This window comes from Camellia sinensis, chromosome 3, assembly GCF_055761805.1.
Source record: "Camellia sinensis isolate YWXY chromosome 3, ASM5576180v1, whole genome shotgun sequence".
Classification (NCBI taxonomy): Eukaryota; Viridiplantae; Streptophyta; class Magnoliopsida; order Ericales; family Theaceae; genus Camellia; species Camellia sinensis.
In genome coordinates this window covers 228793110-228811055 of record NC_138963.1, presented here as the reverse complement: position 1 = coordinate 228811055, position 17946 = coordinate 228793110, and positions in this window count along the sequence as shown.

Sequence of the window (17946 nt, the reverse complement as noted above, 5' to 3'; positions counted from 1 at the left end):
GTGTAAATAACACACCTACTAAGACATAAGACATAAGACATACTTGTGGGTTTCACCACTTAACATGGATCCCACCTAATATTGTATCTAGATGGTGTGTTAGTTGGTACATTAGTTAGTGTTCCAAACTTTACTCCATGTATAAACATCTATGATGGGCTCAACATCAAAACCTTAAGTAATATTTTTCTCAATAAATATGATCAAGTAACTTGTTATAAAATCATCTTTCATCCTGTTTATGCAGTTTAGTTTTGAAAATTTTTATAGTTGAAAATCTATGAGTAAAATGATAAATCCGTTTCAATAATCAGTATTAACTTTTATGAACTCATTTTAAAGAATGCCGTGTTGAATGTAAACAATATTTTTTATTTCCAGACTATTCCTATTTATAGAGAATAAATAAAAAAGAATAAATGCAAAATAAGGTGCATAAGCAAATTAAAACATAAATAACATATGAACAAAAAAATAAAATAGTAACAAATAAGAATAAATAAAAGAATATAAGTAACTCTAAATAATACAAAAATATAACAAATAGAATAGATCAATGTTGGATAAAATTTGATTTCAAAACTATTTTTAAAATTTTATAATATAAATAATTTAGGGGTGCGAATCTATATGATTTAGAGGTTGTGAACTGTTATAATTTCGGGGGTGCGAAGTATTGTAATTTAAAATTATCTTACTAATTATTAGTATAATATATATAATTTTTACAAAAATAATGTTATTATTGTACTAAATAATATCATAAGCAAAACATAATAGATAAATGTAGCCATGGTATAAATTTACACGAAGCAACTAATTTTATGACTTAAAAATTCAAAAATTAAGCAAAATAAATTGAGTCTTTCAACTTCAATATATTAAGGTCCCGTTTGTTTTTAGAGGTAGAATAGAAGAGATTGATAGTGAAGTACTAAGTAAAATTATATTTATTTTGATGATAGTTATTAGTATAAGAATTGTTAAATTATTACTATCTAAAAGAAATATAAAATATTAGAATGAATAAAATTATAATTTTTACTTAACAAAAAATACAAAAACATTTAACATCAATGTTAAAATAAAATGCTCAACATGTTAAAAAAAATAAAAAAAAACCTAAACCGGAGAACTGATTTCCCAATACCATATTCATCTACCAAGGCCCATCCTAATCTCATGGGATTATGAATTCCCTCTCCATCTCCCAAACAAACACAACACATAATAAGTCCCACCACTATCTCAATCTCATTCTCACATTTATCTCTCAAAACAAATGAGGCCTAACTGCGTATTGTAATCCTAATAGACTAGCAATCAACATGTGTTACTCTCATAGATAAAACTTGATAAATCCACATTCCTACCTGTATAAGTCATTGAGGACACGAATGGTTTTATTAGGGACATAAAGATATTTGTTGGTACAAAGGTCTACTAAGGGTGTTTCATAACTACCATCTATTTGTATAAATTTTTTTATCTATCTGTTTAATTTTTTGAACCTATATATCTAAATTATTTTAATCTATATTTCTCAATTTTTTTTAATGTATTTGTACATTTTTTTGACCTATCTATCCAAATTATTTTAACTTATATTTTTCAATAATTTTAACCTATCTATCTGAGAAGGGAGTTTTGATCGCGCAAGGGCAGAGCTGTTAACAAGATGGGCCTAGCTCGGCCCATTACCTTGCGGTAAGCTGGGCCAGACGAATTGATTAACTCTGCTACGGGGTTTACCGAGCTCCACCATCTCAGTCGTAGTGTTCTATTGATGTACCAAACAGGTCTAACAGAGTTGTGGTGGTCCAAGCAGAGTGGGACCATGGTATAAACCAAAGGCAAGTTTGACTGGCCTGCCTGAGCTGTGGTCGACCAGCTGGACGTCTCAGGGACAGGATGGTTGGTGGAGGCCGGTCTTGGAATGGACAGCCACACGTCGGATTGTGGATAGCTCGACAGGAGCTGCCACGTGGCCCAATTGGAGAGCAGAGGAAAGAATCCGTTGTTCGTGCATGTCAATACCGTTTGGTTGTTTTGTCGATACTATTTGGCAGTATTATCGTACGCACACGTGTAAGATGGAGAAATGATAGTACATCCACGTGCCTAGGAGAGGATGAGCAAGGAAGCGCGCACAAAAACTATATAAGCCCTGCGGCGCCTCCATGTAATAAGTCTGAAATATTTTGATGTAGAGTTATCTTCTCTTTTGTCTTCTTCTCTATCTCTCTCTCTTTCAGTGCTAACTTGATCGTCGGAGGGATTTTTCGGCAGCACACCAGTCGGACAGCTCATTATCGTTGTGTTTTCAAGTTCACTGACATTATTCAGAGACGTGAGTAGCTTAGACATAAGGAGTATGGAAACATAGAATATTTGCTCCCCGTACAATTGGCACCATCTGTGGGAATATTAAACAGACAAAACCTTGACCTCTAAGCTCATTTGACCACTTTCCATGGTGAACAACGACGTTCCGAAGTCCATCATCGATGACATTACACTAGAGTCAGTCTAACGGCGAAATGACTTGCTTGCTGTTCCAACAATGACTGGTCTGGAGACCTCTATGCGAGGACCCTCTAAAGACGCATGAGGCAAACGCGTAAGGAGTTCTAGGCGCTCTATGAGTCTAGAAGGACGCCGCCGACGACGTGGATCACACACTCAGCACCTGGAGAGCAAGCTGAAAGACCAGGGTGCCATTATCAAAAAGATAGTGACAAAGATAGAGGCTATGAAGCACCAACTGAAGTGAAATAGCGTAGTTGGAGTGAGAAACCATATTGAGCGTGCCCAGTCCCATCATTCAGACAGTCGCAATAGGAGGCTGATACCCTCACTTTCCATCACCAGAAGGTTCAGAGCTGACAACTCCAGCAGAGGTATCCTACACTTGAGACAGCAGCCACAGGCCTTCGCGTCTATCATCGACGTCGAGATACTCTTATTCTGATCAATTGGGGGACTTGAGGGACATATTGAAGGAGCGAACATGCCAAAGGAAGGCACAGAAGGTGCCAGCATTACAGCGGTTGGCCTACAGAGGACGTGCCAGCGAAGAGGTCGTAATGTCACTACCACGCCTGGTTGCGCATGTGCCACTAGACAGGGACTTTGTGAGGCTGAGCGCCACCCCTTGTTCTCTCGAGATAGAGAACATACTACCCCCGCCGGTTTTCACGAGCCAAAATTTATGCTCTATGATAGAAAAATCGATCCGTACATGCACGTGAGCCACTTCCGGCAAGTGATGGTTGGCTACTGATGTAATGATGCATTGATGTGCCTTATTTTTCTATCGAGTTTAGGTCAATTGGGCCTAAAGTGGTTCGAAAGGTTGTTAGAGAAGAGTATCTAGAGGTGGCTGCAGTTGGTGGCGGCATTTGTCACCTGATTCAAGACAAACACCAAAACTCCCAAGGAGGTTGATCAAGATGGAATCGAGAGACTCGTTAAAGGCATACAACACCAAGTATTGGGATACATTCAATGAGATTTTTGATTGCCTGGCAAACCTAGTAATCACCCAATATAAGCGCGGTCTTCTAGTTAGACATAGACTTAGAGGCTTGCTTACCATGAACCAACCTTCAACCATGAAGTTGCTTATGTAATGCATCAATGAGCACATCCGAGTCGAGGATGACGCAGCGGCTACTGTTTTCATGAAGGCAAATCCGACAGTAGTAAATAAAAGAATTGAAAGCAAAGTTCACATTGTCGGACATGAGAAAAATCATCCAGACAACCGTTGAAGGGATCAGAGTCGTGAAAACAATCGCAACAACAAGAACAACAACTCCGACCGGGCAAATTACCCCTGCGATGCCGTGAATGATGTTAAGAGAAAGTTAAACGCTCGGACAGGCATCACCACGCTCTTCAAAATTCTAATATATCACATCCTTAACGAGATCCGTAACGAGGCATATGTCTGGTGGCCGGCTAAGTTAGGGGATGCCCAAAGAGGCTTTAACCCACGATATCGTTACACCTACCATGACGAGCGAGGACACCGCACAGAAGATTGCGTGCCCTTGAAGCAACACTTGGAAGAATTTGTGTCAGTGGGCACTTGGATCGCTACATCAACGGGGTGTTGAGGTCGCCCCTCAAGGCTAAACTGAACCCAACGGCTTAGCTACTCTGGACGCCTCTCTCCAGGGTGTGATCAACGTGATCCATAGGATCATTGAACCAACACGGGTATGCGAACTTAGGGGAATGATCAAAAAGGCTGAACACATTAAGGAAATTCTGTTCGTCTAGCCTGCCGTGAAAAAGGGCAATGCCAAAGTCATAGACTCCATCATTTTCCCCAGCAAAGATCTGGAGCGAATTCAAACCCCACACAATGACACACTAGTCGTCACGCTGTGCATCAAAGACTTCGACATCAAACACATTCTGATCGACTGAGGTAGCTCATTCGAAATAATGTACTATGACGCCTTCAAGTAACTGAAGCTGGAGGACAAAGACCTAGCTCCACACTGATCGGCTTTAACTCGCAACCAGAGTGGCCAGTTGAGAAGATTATCCTATCGGTCAAACCGAGGTCTGTTGTCAAGCAAGTAGAGTTTTGGATATTGAAGGTGCCCTTGACTTACAACTTGATGTTAGGTAGAGGATGGCTTCATGCCAAGCAGTCGATCACATCGACTAACTACCAGGTAATGAGGTTTCTCTCTGCCACCAGGATGATAGAGAAAGTGTGGGGTGATCAAATCATGGCCAAACAGTGTTTCGTGGCTATAAATGGAAGCCGAGTAACTAAGCGCTTTGTGCAAATGATCGAAGGACCGAAAGATCAGAAGGTCCTGAACGATATCGGCAAGAATGTTGAAGATAAGACGGTTAAAAACCTGGTGGAATTTAGAATCGATAAGGATGATCTAAGCAAGTTCTTTCTGCCTAAGTCATCTATGTCTGCCCAAGAGAGATTGGAAATCGTGAACTTTCTGGTGGCCAACATAGAAGTGTTTGCGTGGACGCCCAATGACATGTTTGGCGTCGACCCAAACTTTGTTTGCCACTAAATCAATGTTTTTCTAGATGTCGGACCAGTTATACAAAGGACGCAGTGGTCAACAGTTTGCCACACTGAGATGGTGGCAGAGGAGGTCAAGAATCTACTGAAAGTAGGGGCGATCGAAGAGGTACACTACCTAAGATGGATCTCCAACACCGTGGTAGTGCCAAAGAAGAATGAAAAATGGCGGGTGTGCGTCGATTATAAGACGGTCAATCGAGCTTACCCCATGAATATCTTCCCTTTTCCAAAAATTGATTAGCTAGTGGATCTTACCGTTGGTCATGGGAGATTTAGCTTCTTGGATGCATACTGCGGCTACCACTATATAGTTGTGCACGAACCACACCGAGAGATCACTTCCTTTACGACATCGAGAGGCTTATACTGCTATAAGGTTATGTCTTTTGGCCTGAAAAAAGTCGGGATGACCTTTCAAAGAATGATCACTAAGATGTTCACCTCCCTGCTAGGCTATATTATGAAGATGTAGCTCGACCTTTTTTGCGTCTCCTTTTGGAAGCTCGAAAGAAAGCCCTACAGTTCAGACTCTCGTGGTTCTGAATCTAATCTCACAAGTGCAATGTAAAATTGATAAACACCAAAGAGTCAAAATCTGGCAAATCGTTTGGAAAATTAATTTTGAATCAAAAAATGCCAAAATTGGATTGCTTTGCCAGATACAGAGTCGCCATCTAAATATTTTATTTTGAGGACATTTAGGAAACCCATGACTCGTGCTAAAGGCCACGTGTCCGTAATCAACAAAGTTGCCTCGGGTCGAGAACTTAGGTACGAGAGGGGAAGGTCATGAATTGAGCACCCCCACTCGCCTGATTAAAGATCGGCCTTTACTAATCATGATATGATTTTTATCAATATTATATGCTCTTGTCCGGTTATTAGGCTAGCATTACTATGTGATGCGTACAAGCAAGTATAGACTAATTTGCAAGAATTAGAACAATTCAATTTCATGTTTGTTTTGCGAAAAAGGTTTGAATTTGCCACCTCAAGTGGGCTTAAAGTTGTGAATTTGCCACTAGACATAGTGGGCTTAAAACGTACATTCGTTGAATCGTTCCAATTCAAACAACAAGCCTTCATTCATAGGCATTCAAGCAGTTTAACAAATAAGCACTTAGCCTTGTGGCAAGTATGCTAGTCATGGCAATCACTCACACTCATGCAAGTATGTTAAAGCACTAAAAACTCTCCTAGTACACCAAGCCAAAAAGATATGAGTTAGAAAAATATGCATGATTCCTAACTATGCAAGATGTCTAATGCAATACATGCAATATGCAATTAATAGGCTCGGCTACTTAACATGGCATATGAAACAATGAAATAACATGCGGTCTAAGCACGTATTCAAAGAAATATTGAAATGACAATGCGGTTTGAATGATGCGCTATGCCCCGGTGCATGTAAAACAAGATGAATGGATGCAAGCATAAGGTATGCTATTTGAAACATGTCCCTAAACTAACCACCAAAAGCGGATAAATTAAAGGGAGAAAGACGTGGAGTTGAAAGACGTGGAGTTGAAAGACATACATATTATTACATTACGCTCTCACGAAGGAGAGTCTGAATGAATAGTTAAGCTAAGCTAATTAGGCTAAACTAATTAAGCTAATTATTACAAGCCAAAATAAATAACTAGCTAAACTAATTAACTAATTACAAAACAATTGCAACTAATAATTTAACTAAGTAATTAAACTAAGCTAATTTGCTGCTCTGCCTCGAGAAACGAAGGATGTGTATGCGCATGCTTGGTTTCCACCCGAAATAACCTCCGCTTTGCTCTCGAAAGCCTCTGTTTGCATAATTGAACACTTCCAGAACAATTTTGCTGCACCTTACTAACACTCTGCTGAGATTTGCATTAGTGGCCAGCTGGCCACTGGTGAATGTTGCCGGCCACCTGCCGGCCATGGATGGTGCTCTGCCGGCCAACGGCCGGCCATTGATAGTGGCCTGCCGGCCACTAATGCACTGGTTCATCATGCTGCAACAGAGGACAAACAGAGCAAAAAGAGGGTATTCTCACAGATTGTTTGCACAACCTACCCCTCCTTTTCATGAACAAATCCAAGAAAAGGCAAATTTAAGCCACAAACCACTAACTCAAGAAATTTCATTGCGTGATGGCTTGTGATTCAAGAGGTGCAAGTTCAATAAATGCAAAATGAGACACACAAAACCATCACCCTATCATGTATGATCAAGGATAATAGAGACCTAGGAAACTTGAGACATTTCATCACTTTGAGTATGAAATGTCCCAATTTTCCTTGTGTTCAATTAACGGCCGATTGAACACACAAGTTAATATCTTGCTCACTTTTAATCCCAAGTTTTAGTTACTCATTTTAGATTACTAACCAGCATTTAATCAAATTAAGTCCAAAGGGTGAATTAAAGTCCTCTAATGGAAAAAAACAGCTCAAGACACAAGTTACTTTGAGTATGAAAGAAGTCTCATACCGTTGGTAATGAACCCCCTAAGGGATTAAACCATTAAGTATGAAACTTCAATTCCACACTTAGGCAAACAAGTGACTTGAAACCACTTTCAAAGAAAAATTAAAAGTCAAGAAATGAGGGAGATTGCAGAGATGATTAGTGCTGAAATTAAGTACAAAAAGCACCAAAACATATAATCAACTCAAACAAGTAGTGTCTAAAGGCCTAAAACACCAAGTTTGTGAGAAATATTACACTACAACTATGCAATATAAAACTCAAATGCAATAACCAATCCAAAACAGAGTTGAAACAGTCTAAAATATAGCCTAAAGCATGCTGGAATAAAGCTACAACAAGCTAGAAAAATAAGCTAAAGCATGGCACCAACTAGGCTAGCAAACAAGACACAAGGAAGGGAGGCTAACCCCTCCAAGACATGATTTTCACCACTGAAAATACTCTAAAAATCAGTGTTTAATGGCCCAAAAATAGATGGTTTGAAAATGGGAAACAAAGGTGGAATGGCCTTAACAACAAGGAATGAAGAGGGATGAACCACCCCCTAACCTTAAATGGCCAAAAACACCAATTTCAGCCCATAAAAATAGAGTTTTTTTACAGCTCAAAAACAGCCCAAAACATGAAAAAAAGATAGGAATACAAATATGTAAAGCAAACTAACAAAGCTAGTATTATACTTCTTGAAGAGAAGAGTGATTCCAAGCAACAATTTCAAGCAAACACACCTTCTAGAGCTCAAACCAAGCTCAAGAACACCTCAGCTCAGAGATGAGAGGATTTGGTTAAGGGTGTATAGCCGAGAGTGTAGGAATTGTAGGCAAAAGTGTAGAGAATTTGTAGAGAGAAAGAGAATTGTAGAGAGATAGGGTCCATATATATAGAAAACATGAAATCTATACAAGGAGATCCAGCCCTCCATGTGTGGATAGATACAAGCATCTGTGCAAATAGTTGGCACAACTAGCATAAAATATCTGCAGAAAACACTGGTGGCTGGTCGGCCATCAGTGGTAGCCGGCAAGGCATCATTGGTGGCTGGCAAAGCACATCAATGGCCAGCAGACCAAAAATGATGGCCGACAGCCTCTGGGGATGGCCGATAGGCCACCAGAGGTTGTAGGCTAGAAAGATAAAGGCCTGGTCCAAAAATGAGACAAAAAGGATGCAGGCTTTGAAAAGCTCAAAGTTGTGGCGTTTCGCTGAGGACTTCGAGCATTTGGTGAGCAAATGGACTCATCATCGGATGTACCTGTGAGGACATCCAAGTCTTAAAGGGCTATCAAAAATAAGGTGTCTACAGTTATCCCTTTTTGACAAAACTCGGAGTCATGAAATGACGTGAGTGAATGTCAAAGTCCAGAGACGACCCATTTTGACAAGGCCGTAAAACTTGGACAAACAATCAAGACAAAAATAAATGATTGCGCCCGTAGGCTGCCTACGTATCCCTTTGAAAGGAATCAAACCAGTGTAGTTCTGGGGCGAAATGCAAATGATATGCATAATGCAAGAACATAACTTATGATCATGCAATGAGGCTGTGCAATGAAACATTTGAATGCAAATACAATGCAAAGAAAATGCCACACTTAAACAAACTGAAACAAGGCACAGCAATTCCAATCATGAAAAGAAGTAAGTAAATAAACACGCCACGCGTGAGAAACACGAGCCAAACCACATTTTATGCAGAAAAAATGTAAGAAAATTAAGCAAGCTTAACTACGCATCGCGCAGGAAAGGCGAAGAGTGACATAACCATCAGGCACACCCGAGGTCTCAACAGAGATCCTAATGCGTTGCACGCGGAAGAAGAAAAAGGATGGTGTGAACACCGGGCACACCCAAATGTTTTTAACCGATTTGAAATCCTAACATGTCTTACGCGAGAGGAGGAAGAGTGGTGTGAACACTGGGACGTACCTGAATGTTTTTAACCGATTTGCAATCTTAATGCGTCTCACGCGAGAAGAGGAAGGGGTGGTGTGAACACCGGAACGCACCCGAATGTTTTTAACCGAAGGGGTGCTGTGAACACCGGGATGCACCCGAATGTTTTTAATTGATTTGCAATCCTAACGCGTCTCACGCGAGAGGAGGAAGGGGTGGTGTGAACACTGGACGCACCTGAATGTTTTTAATTGATTTGCAATTCTAATGCGCCTCACGCGACAGTAGGAAAGGTTGTGTAAACACCGGGAAACACCGGAATGTTTTTAACCGATTTGCAATCCTAACGCGTCTCACGCGAGAGGAGGAATGGGGTGTGAACACCGGGACGCACCCAAATGTTTTTAACCGATTTGCAATCCTAACGCGTCTCACGCGAGAGGAGGAATGGGTGGTGTGAATACCGGGACGCACCCAAATGTTTTTAACCGATTTGCAATCCTAAAGCATCTCACGAGAGAGGAGGAAGGGGTGGTGTGAACACCGGGATGCACCTGAATGTTGTTAACCGATTTGCAATCCTAACGTGTCTCACGCGAGAGGAGGAAGGGGTGGTGTGAACACCAGGATACACCCGAATGTTTTTGACCAATTTGTAATCCTAACACGTCTCACACGAGAGAAGGAATGGGTGGTGTGAACACTGGGATGCACCCGAATGTTTTTAACTGATTTGCAATCCTAACGCGTCTCACGTGAGAGGAGAAATGGGTGGTGTAAATACCGGGGCGCACCCGAATGTTTTTAACCGATTTGTAATCCTAACACGTCTCACGCGAGAGAATGAAGGGGTGGTGTGAACACAGGTACGCATCCAAATGTTTTTAATCGATTTGCAATCCTAACGCGTCTCACATGAGAGGAGGAAGAGTAAAAGGATACAATTCGAAAGGCACGAATGATTTTACCTAGAACTCCTCTGAATGAACCGTACACACAATATCGTGCATGTATTAGAAAGAAACTTAACAAGTGCGATATAGTAAGAATGCATGTTTCGTGCAAGACAAACAACCAAGATACAATGGCAATGGCATGTTCTATGCGAAACAAATAACCAGAAGCATATTCTGTGTGTAATTCAAGAGTGGATGCAAGACGCACATGCAATATGCGTGAAATGCATGTTTTATGTAACAACATATATGAAATGCATGTTCTACGAAAAGAAATAAAATGCATATTCAAGCAACAGTGAAGAAATGCATATTTATGCACTGGACAAAAAGCATAATTTGACCCCAAAAATTCAATAGCAAACTTCCGATTTACCTCCCGGAAGATTTACAATATGTTTAAAGGATACACCTCGTTCATGCACCAAAAAACACAGTTTAAAGCTTCTGTAGAGACAAATTGAACCAAACAATGAACTGCCCCTGCATTTCTTGGAAACCAAAGGCACAAAACAACATCAGGACCACAGGGGAGGCCAAAAGACACCTGCTGGCCACAATGGGAGGTTGCCGGCCAAGTGCCGGCCACTGGTGGACCTTGCCAGCCACCAGTGGACCTTGCGGGCCACCTGCCGGCCATCGATGGCAGTGCGAGGGCAAATGTGACTTTTCGGCTCAAGTCTTTAAATATGAGCCTTTAAGGCTCATTTCCTCACTTCTCTAGGGCCGAAATCTTCCTCCCTCTCTCTCTAGGCACTCATTCACTCTGGATTTGTGATTTCTACGCGTTTTCCAACGCCTCACGCGAAGTTGATTTGCTAAACCCTCTTTGTTTCCTTCATTTTGAACCGATTGAAATTTGATTTCGGTGCTCCTTTCCTCATTTCCACCATTCTAGGCTTGTTCCCCTCGAGTTTCTCTTAAGTTTTGTGCACTTTTCCCGGCTTTGACTTTTTCCTCAATTTTCTCTCTCCTAGGGTTTGACTTTTTCCAAGTTTACCCTTTTTCTTCACTTTTTCAGCTAGTTTGGACCCATTTCCAGATGGCGGATGAGATTCCTCATGGCGGGACTCCTCCGGATATTCCCCCAGTAGTTCCACCTATTCCTGAGGTAGAGGAGCTAATAGCTGACCTTGAGGCTGACCTGGAGGCGGAGTTCGAGCCTGAGGCAAAGCTAGAGTCGCTACCACTGAGGGCACGGCCTTTCGATCTGGAGAGATATCACCCCCCAGACACATATATTACCTATTGCCAGAGGCATTAGACGCTTTACTGAGTTTGCTCGCGGTGTACCGGAGGACCTCTTGCTGAGGGAGCCAGATTCTCACTTGTCGGCATTTATTGCACTGCCTGTATCGGATTCACCTGATTGCATTTCATACACTGCCTTATATCTAACTGCATTTTATGCACTGCCTTCATCTGATTGCATCTGTTCTCTGCCACAAGGCGAGTCTCACGCCTTCAGAGGCTACGGTGCTACGACTGCCCGAGATTGGTTCAACGAGCTCCTCGCCGGAGTTCATAACATCATTGACGAGGCTGGCTTCGACCTTTTCTGCTCTGGCTTGACTTGGGTAGTTGTGAGTCGTCCCCTCTTAGGAGCGCTCATGGAGAGATGGTGGGACACCACCAACTCCTTCCATTTTTCCACTATAGGGGAGACGACGATGACTCCCTACGACTTTGCCATGATCACCAACTTAGACGTAGGGGGCGATCCTATCCCTATCAATACAAATATGGCGGAGTGAGAGGCGGCCTGGTTCCAGCTGCTGGGGGCACATCCACCTATATACCGGATAGGGATGGTCAGATACACATGGTTCGCCGAGTGATTTAGATGGACCGAACCCAAGACGATAGAGGAGATTGAGCAGTAAGCCAGGGGCTTCCTAATGTTCATCTTCGGTACCACCTTGTTTTCGAACAGGTGGAACACCGTAGGCCTGCAAGTACTTCTGTATCTGCAATACAGTCAGTCCCTGCAGGGCCTTTGGCTTTTCTAGCCTTCTGATCATTCTCAGTTCTTTCATACTCGAACCGCTTTAGCGCGGCCTCCTATTTTGTATCGGCTGTACCAATGCTACCCCAATTCTTGAGCAAAATTCTTAGTACCGGTGCTCTCCGGCAACTTTCCCTTGTCGTCGACCATTCCGGCCGTTGCAGAAATTCCCGTTTCCAACTGTCCCTGCTTTGGTTGAGACCCCTCATCAATACTTGGTTCATCACTGAGCCACCCCGTATTATCCGTTGATCCGTTCATATCAACCAACCAATCTATACATTCCCCATATCTTGTTCATCGAAAAATTATAGATTACTGATGTCCTCCTCAAGTTCAGCTAAGTCATCCAGTCCCTGGCTGGGTCCATCCTCCTGGACTACATTAACCTCCATTCTCGTCAGCAATTCTACCCCTGGTCTGGCCTGAATTGTTGCCACAATGTAGCGACATGGGTTATATGCCTCTTCAGTTAAGCTCACGGAGCCCTCAGGCATGCCTTTTTCTACCATAGCCACCACCGCAGGTTCGAGTTAGGATATAGGCGCGTTCATCATGCACAAGTCTGTGCTTTCTAGGATAAACAAGGCCGACTTAGGTAGATGGGAAGGGGTGATGTATATGCTGGGGTCGTATGAGACGGTTAGTGTTTGGATAAGGTTTACTTCCTTGGGTGACGGGGGTTGGTTATGTGGTGGGAGAGGATTTGTAGTGACATTAGGCTTTTCAGGAGGCGCTATCACTTTGTTGTCAATGAGATCTTAAATCTCATAACATAATCTAAAGCATAGGTCGGTATCATGACCATGCTGCTGGTGGAAGTCAGAGTACTTGGTCGGGTTGTGTGTAGGAGGGAGGAGATTAGGCAAAGGGCACGGCTCCAGGGGCTTTAGATGCCCCTTTCTGATAAGGACCCTTAAGGCCGCAGATAGAGACATGTAGAGTGGGGCGTAAACACTCTAGCCCCGGGGTTGGTGTTTTGCAGGTTGTGAGGTGGTTTCGGATGTACTGGTAAAGGTGGTGGCTGTTTTCTGTGTGGTGGTGGCCATAACAACATCCGAAGTCCTTGCAACTGCATTACTACTCCTAGTCGCATTTGAACTCCGTGTAAACGCCCTCTTGGGCTGCTCTTTTTCATGGTTTATCAGACCCTGTTTCATCGCATCCTCTATTTGCACCCCTATCTCATGAAGGTCAGCAAATGTAGGTAGAGGTAGGACTATCATCTTTTGTAGCAGCCTCGGTTGCAGATTACGGACGACCATTCTTATCTGGTCCTTTTCAGCTGGCCGGGTGGTCATCATGGAGGCCTTAGCCCTCTACCGAGTGACGAAATCGGAGAAGCCCTCCTTTGGCTCTTGACGAGTTGTCTCGAGATCACGAGTTGTGACCTCGATTTGAGTATTATAGGAGTATTAAGCAATAAAGGCCTCGGCCATCTCTTTCTAGCTCCTCTTCACAGAATCTTCCAGTTCAGCATACCAAATGGCTGCGATACCTGACAAGGTCCGGCCGAAGAGGGATAACTTCCACAATCTAGCTAGGCCCATCGATCGCAGAATATCTGAAAATAGCCGCAAGTGGACCATGGGATCACCCGAACCGTCAAAGCAATCTATATGTGGCATTTTAAACCTATCTAGCAAGGTCACCGCTGCATCGATATAGTCATCCTCTATATCTGGGATCGAATTGACACCCTGAGCTCGTTTGAAAAGCTTCTCAAGCTTGCTCACTTTCAAAGCGGTAGGGTCGACCTCAAACACAAACGGTGCCTCTGTTAGGTAGACTGGTGCTTTGGAAGTCTGAGATGGGACTGGCCCTGCCGGAATGCCCGCATTCTTCGGGACATTAGTTGTATCCCCGGGTATTGGAACCCTGACTGGGGGTGGCTGCGAAACAGAAGCTGCTGCTTGTTGTGGTTGTTGTTGCTGTTGAAGCCTAGCAATCAGTTCAGCCTGCTGGGCTGCAATCTTTGTTTGGCGAGTAGTAATTTTCGTTTAGCGAGCGGTGTCCAGTTGCATGGCCTCGATGGTATGTTGAAGTTGGCGCATCATATCCTCCATATTGTCTACGGGGTGCTGATCTATGAGATCCGGTGTATACTCTCTTTCTGAGGTGGAAGTAGAAAATTGGGCCCGACTAAGCACTGGTGACGTAGATAATAACCGTTGAATTGGCGACTGCTGAACCAGTGATCTATGTCTGACTCTCCTCCGTCTCATAACGAGGGCAACGAAGCAAACACTGGTTGTCCTCCAATAAGATCCTCATATCGGTAAATCCTCCTAACTCGAGTCCAAAGTGCTCGAGGGGTAACTGCCTCGTCGGAAGCAATTGTGAAATACTACCTTGCAAAAAGAAAAATAAAGTAAAAGAAACAAAAATCAAAAAACACACAGCGCCTCAGCTTAGACAGAGACAACACACAGTTGAAATCATAAGCTAGGCGACTGTACTCAGACACCGATTTCTGCCTCAAATTTCTGCCTCAAAACTGATACCCAGACTTGCAACTAATACATACATTCCTGCAGAGTTACACTCTAAAAGCACGTATCAAGCAAATGGGAGCCAAAACACCCTTATGGTGGGGTAGGGTTTCCTTGTCCTAATTTCATCAGGAACAAGGGGTTCGCTACGCAAGCGAGTGGTTTCACACAAATCTATATTCGGGTGAGCAACATGTCCTAGTTTGGAACAGTCTCTAAGGCTTCCAATATGCAACTAGGTCGATTGGTCAAAAAGGGTGCCTTGGCAATACCACCTAATATACCTCGCGCTCCTAACACCGAGAAGTGAAAGAAGGATCAAACAGTACAACGGTAGTCCAAATCCAAGGTTTGTGTTCCCATCGTGGCAGAGCCCACAACCGGTCAGTCTTATGGCAAGCTTTTCCAAGCAAGCCTCCTGCAAACCGCTCAGGAATAGTAGATGGCAAACACTGTGACTTAAGCACACCAATAGAAATGCAAATGCAAAGAAACACGTAACTGCAAATAAAAGAACATATCATAAGTTCGAGTCAAGTTCTCTAAGTCCCCAGCGGAGTCGCCAGAAACTGTAGCTCGACTTTTTCGCGCCCCCTTTCGGAGAGCTCAAATTGGTCCTACAGTTCGGACTCCTGTCACGGTTCTGAATCTAGTCTCACAAATGCAATGTGAAACCGATAATCACCAAAGAGTCCAATCCGGCAAATCATTTTGAAAAATCGATTTTGAATCAAATAATGTCAAAACTGGACTGCTTTGCCAGATTACAGAGTCGCCACCTAAATATTTTGTTTTTGGGAAATTTAGGAAACCCTGACTCGTGCCAAAGGCCACGTGTCCGTCATCACCAAAGTTGCCTCAGCTCGGGAACTTAGGAACGAGAGGGGATGGTCCTGAAATGAGCGGCCCCGCTCGCTCGATCAAAGATCGGGCTCTACTAATCATAATATGTTCTTTTATAAACATTATGCGTTCTTATTCCGGTTATTAGCTAATTTTACTATGTGACGTGCACGCATACAAGTATAGACTAAGTCGCAAGACTTGGAACAAATTCAACTCATGCTTGGTTTCGAAAATGGTTTGAATTTGCCACCCTCAAGTGGGCTTAAAACATGATTTGCCACTTCGCAAGGTGGGCTTAAGACATACACTAGTTGAATTGTTCCAATTCAAACAACAAGCCTTCATCCACAGACATTCATGCAGTTAATCATTTAAGCAAATAGCCTCATGGCAAGCATGCTATCATGGCAACATGGCAATCGCACTCATGCAAGCATGCTAAAGCATAAAAGCTTACCAAGTACTCCAAGCCAAAACAAGAGCTACTTAGAAAGAATGCATGATCCTAACTATGTTAAGATGCCTAATGCAACACATGCAATAATGCAATTAATAGGCTCGGCTACTAATATGGCATATGATTCAATTTGATAACATGCTTTGAAACACGTATTCAAATAAGTGTATGAAAATGCAGTTTGAATGATGTGCTGAGTCTCGGTGCATGCAAGACAAATGAATGACACAAACATGTAAACATAAGGTATGCTAATCAAAACGTGTCCCTAATCTAACCATCGAAAGCAATTAAATAAAAGAGAGAAAGACGTGGGGTTGGAAGACATGCACACACACATGCACACTTATTACAACATTGTGCCCTTGCGAATGAGGGTCTGAATAAATAAGCTAAGCTACACTATGCTAAGGTAATTATTACAAAACGAAAATAATTAACTATTCTAGTTAACTAATTATTACAGCATAATTGAATAACTAGCTATGCTAAGCTAATTAAAACATTACGAAATGAAATAAGCTAATTAATTACAACACATGTATGAATGAATTAGCTAACTTATTCTAAGCTAACAAAAGCGATTAAATGGCCTCGAGGGCGAGGGACGTATGCATGCTCGGTTACTCCACCCGAAAATGCCCTTGCCTTGGCATCGGATGCCTCTATTTGCACTCATTTGATTATCGATAATTGTACCAACTTCCAGATTGCCTCTGCTCTAACATAGGAACATATTTGTGCAAAAATTCACTGGTGGTCGGTCAATTACAAAAAGTGGCTGTCGGCCACCCCAACTGGCCGGTCGACTACCTCAAGTGGCCGGTCGGCTACTTCAAGTGGCCGGTCGGCTACCCATTTTTCTAGACTTCTTTTTTTGCTGCAACAGAGAGCAAACAAAGGCAAAGCAATGCATTTTCAAGAAATGTATGTATTGCTACCCTACTTATCATCTCTCAAGCTGAAAGGAGTGTAGCTCTTGCCTCTCAAGCCATCAACCAAGCATTTTCAATGCATGATGGCTAGGGAACCAAGCTTGTACAAGGTTATTGAATACACAAACAAGACAAAATAACCACCACCCTATCATGCATGATCAAGGGTGACGGTGACCAAGACAAGTGGCACGTTTCATCACTTTGAGTATGAAATGTCCCATTTTTCTTGTGTTCAGATTAACGTCCGATCCGAACACATGCATTGCAACACAAAGATGCTCAATCTTGTTTTTTTTTTACTTTGTTTATTTTGTTTACTCATTTTAACTTACCAATCCATTGATTAGTCCAAAAGTGAGTGTCCTCTAATGGAAAGAGGGCTTAAACCACAAGTACCTTGAGCATGAAAGAGGCCTCATGCTGTTGGTAATGAACTCCTGAAGGAATTAAACCATTAGGCATGAGGGTCTTAATTTCACACTCAAGCCAACAAGGGGTTCGAAGTCACTTTCAAAACAAATGAAAGAGTGAAGAATAGAGGGAGATTGCAGAGATTTCAGTGTTGAAATGGAGTGCAAAAAGACACTAAAACATGCAAGCAACTCATGCAATACATGCTAAAAGGTCTAACTCACTAAGCTAGTGAAAGAGATTGCACTACAACCATACAATACAAGCCTCAAAGGGCCAAGCCAACTCAAAACAGAGTTGAAACCAGTGAAAACAGTGACTAAATCATGCTAAGATTGAGGTACAAAATGCTAGAAAAACATGCTCACATGTTAGTTTGCAAACAAGACTCAAGACACAAC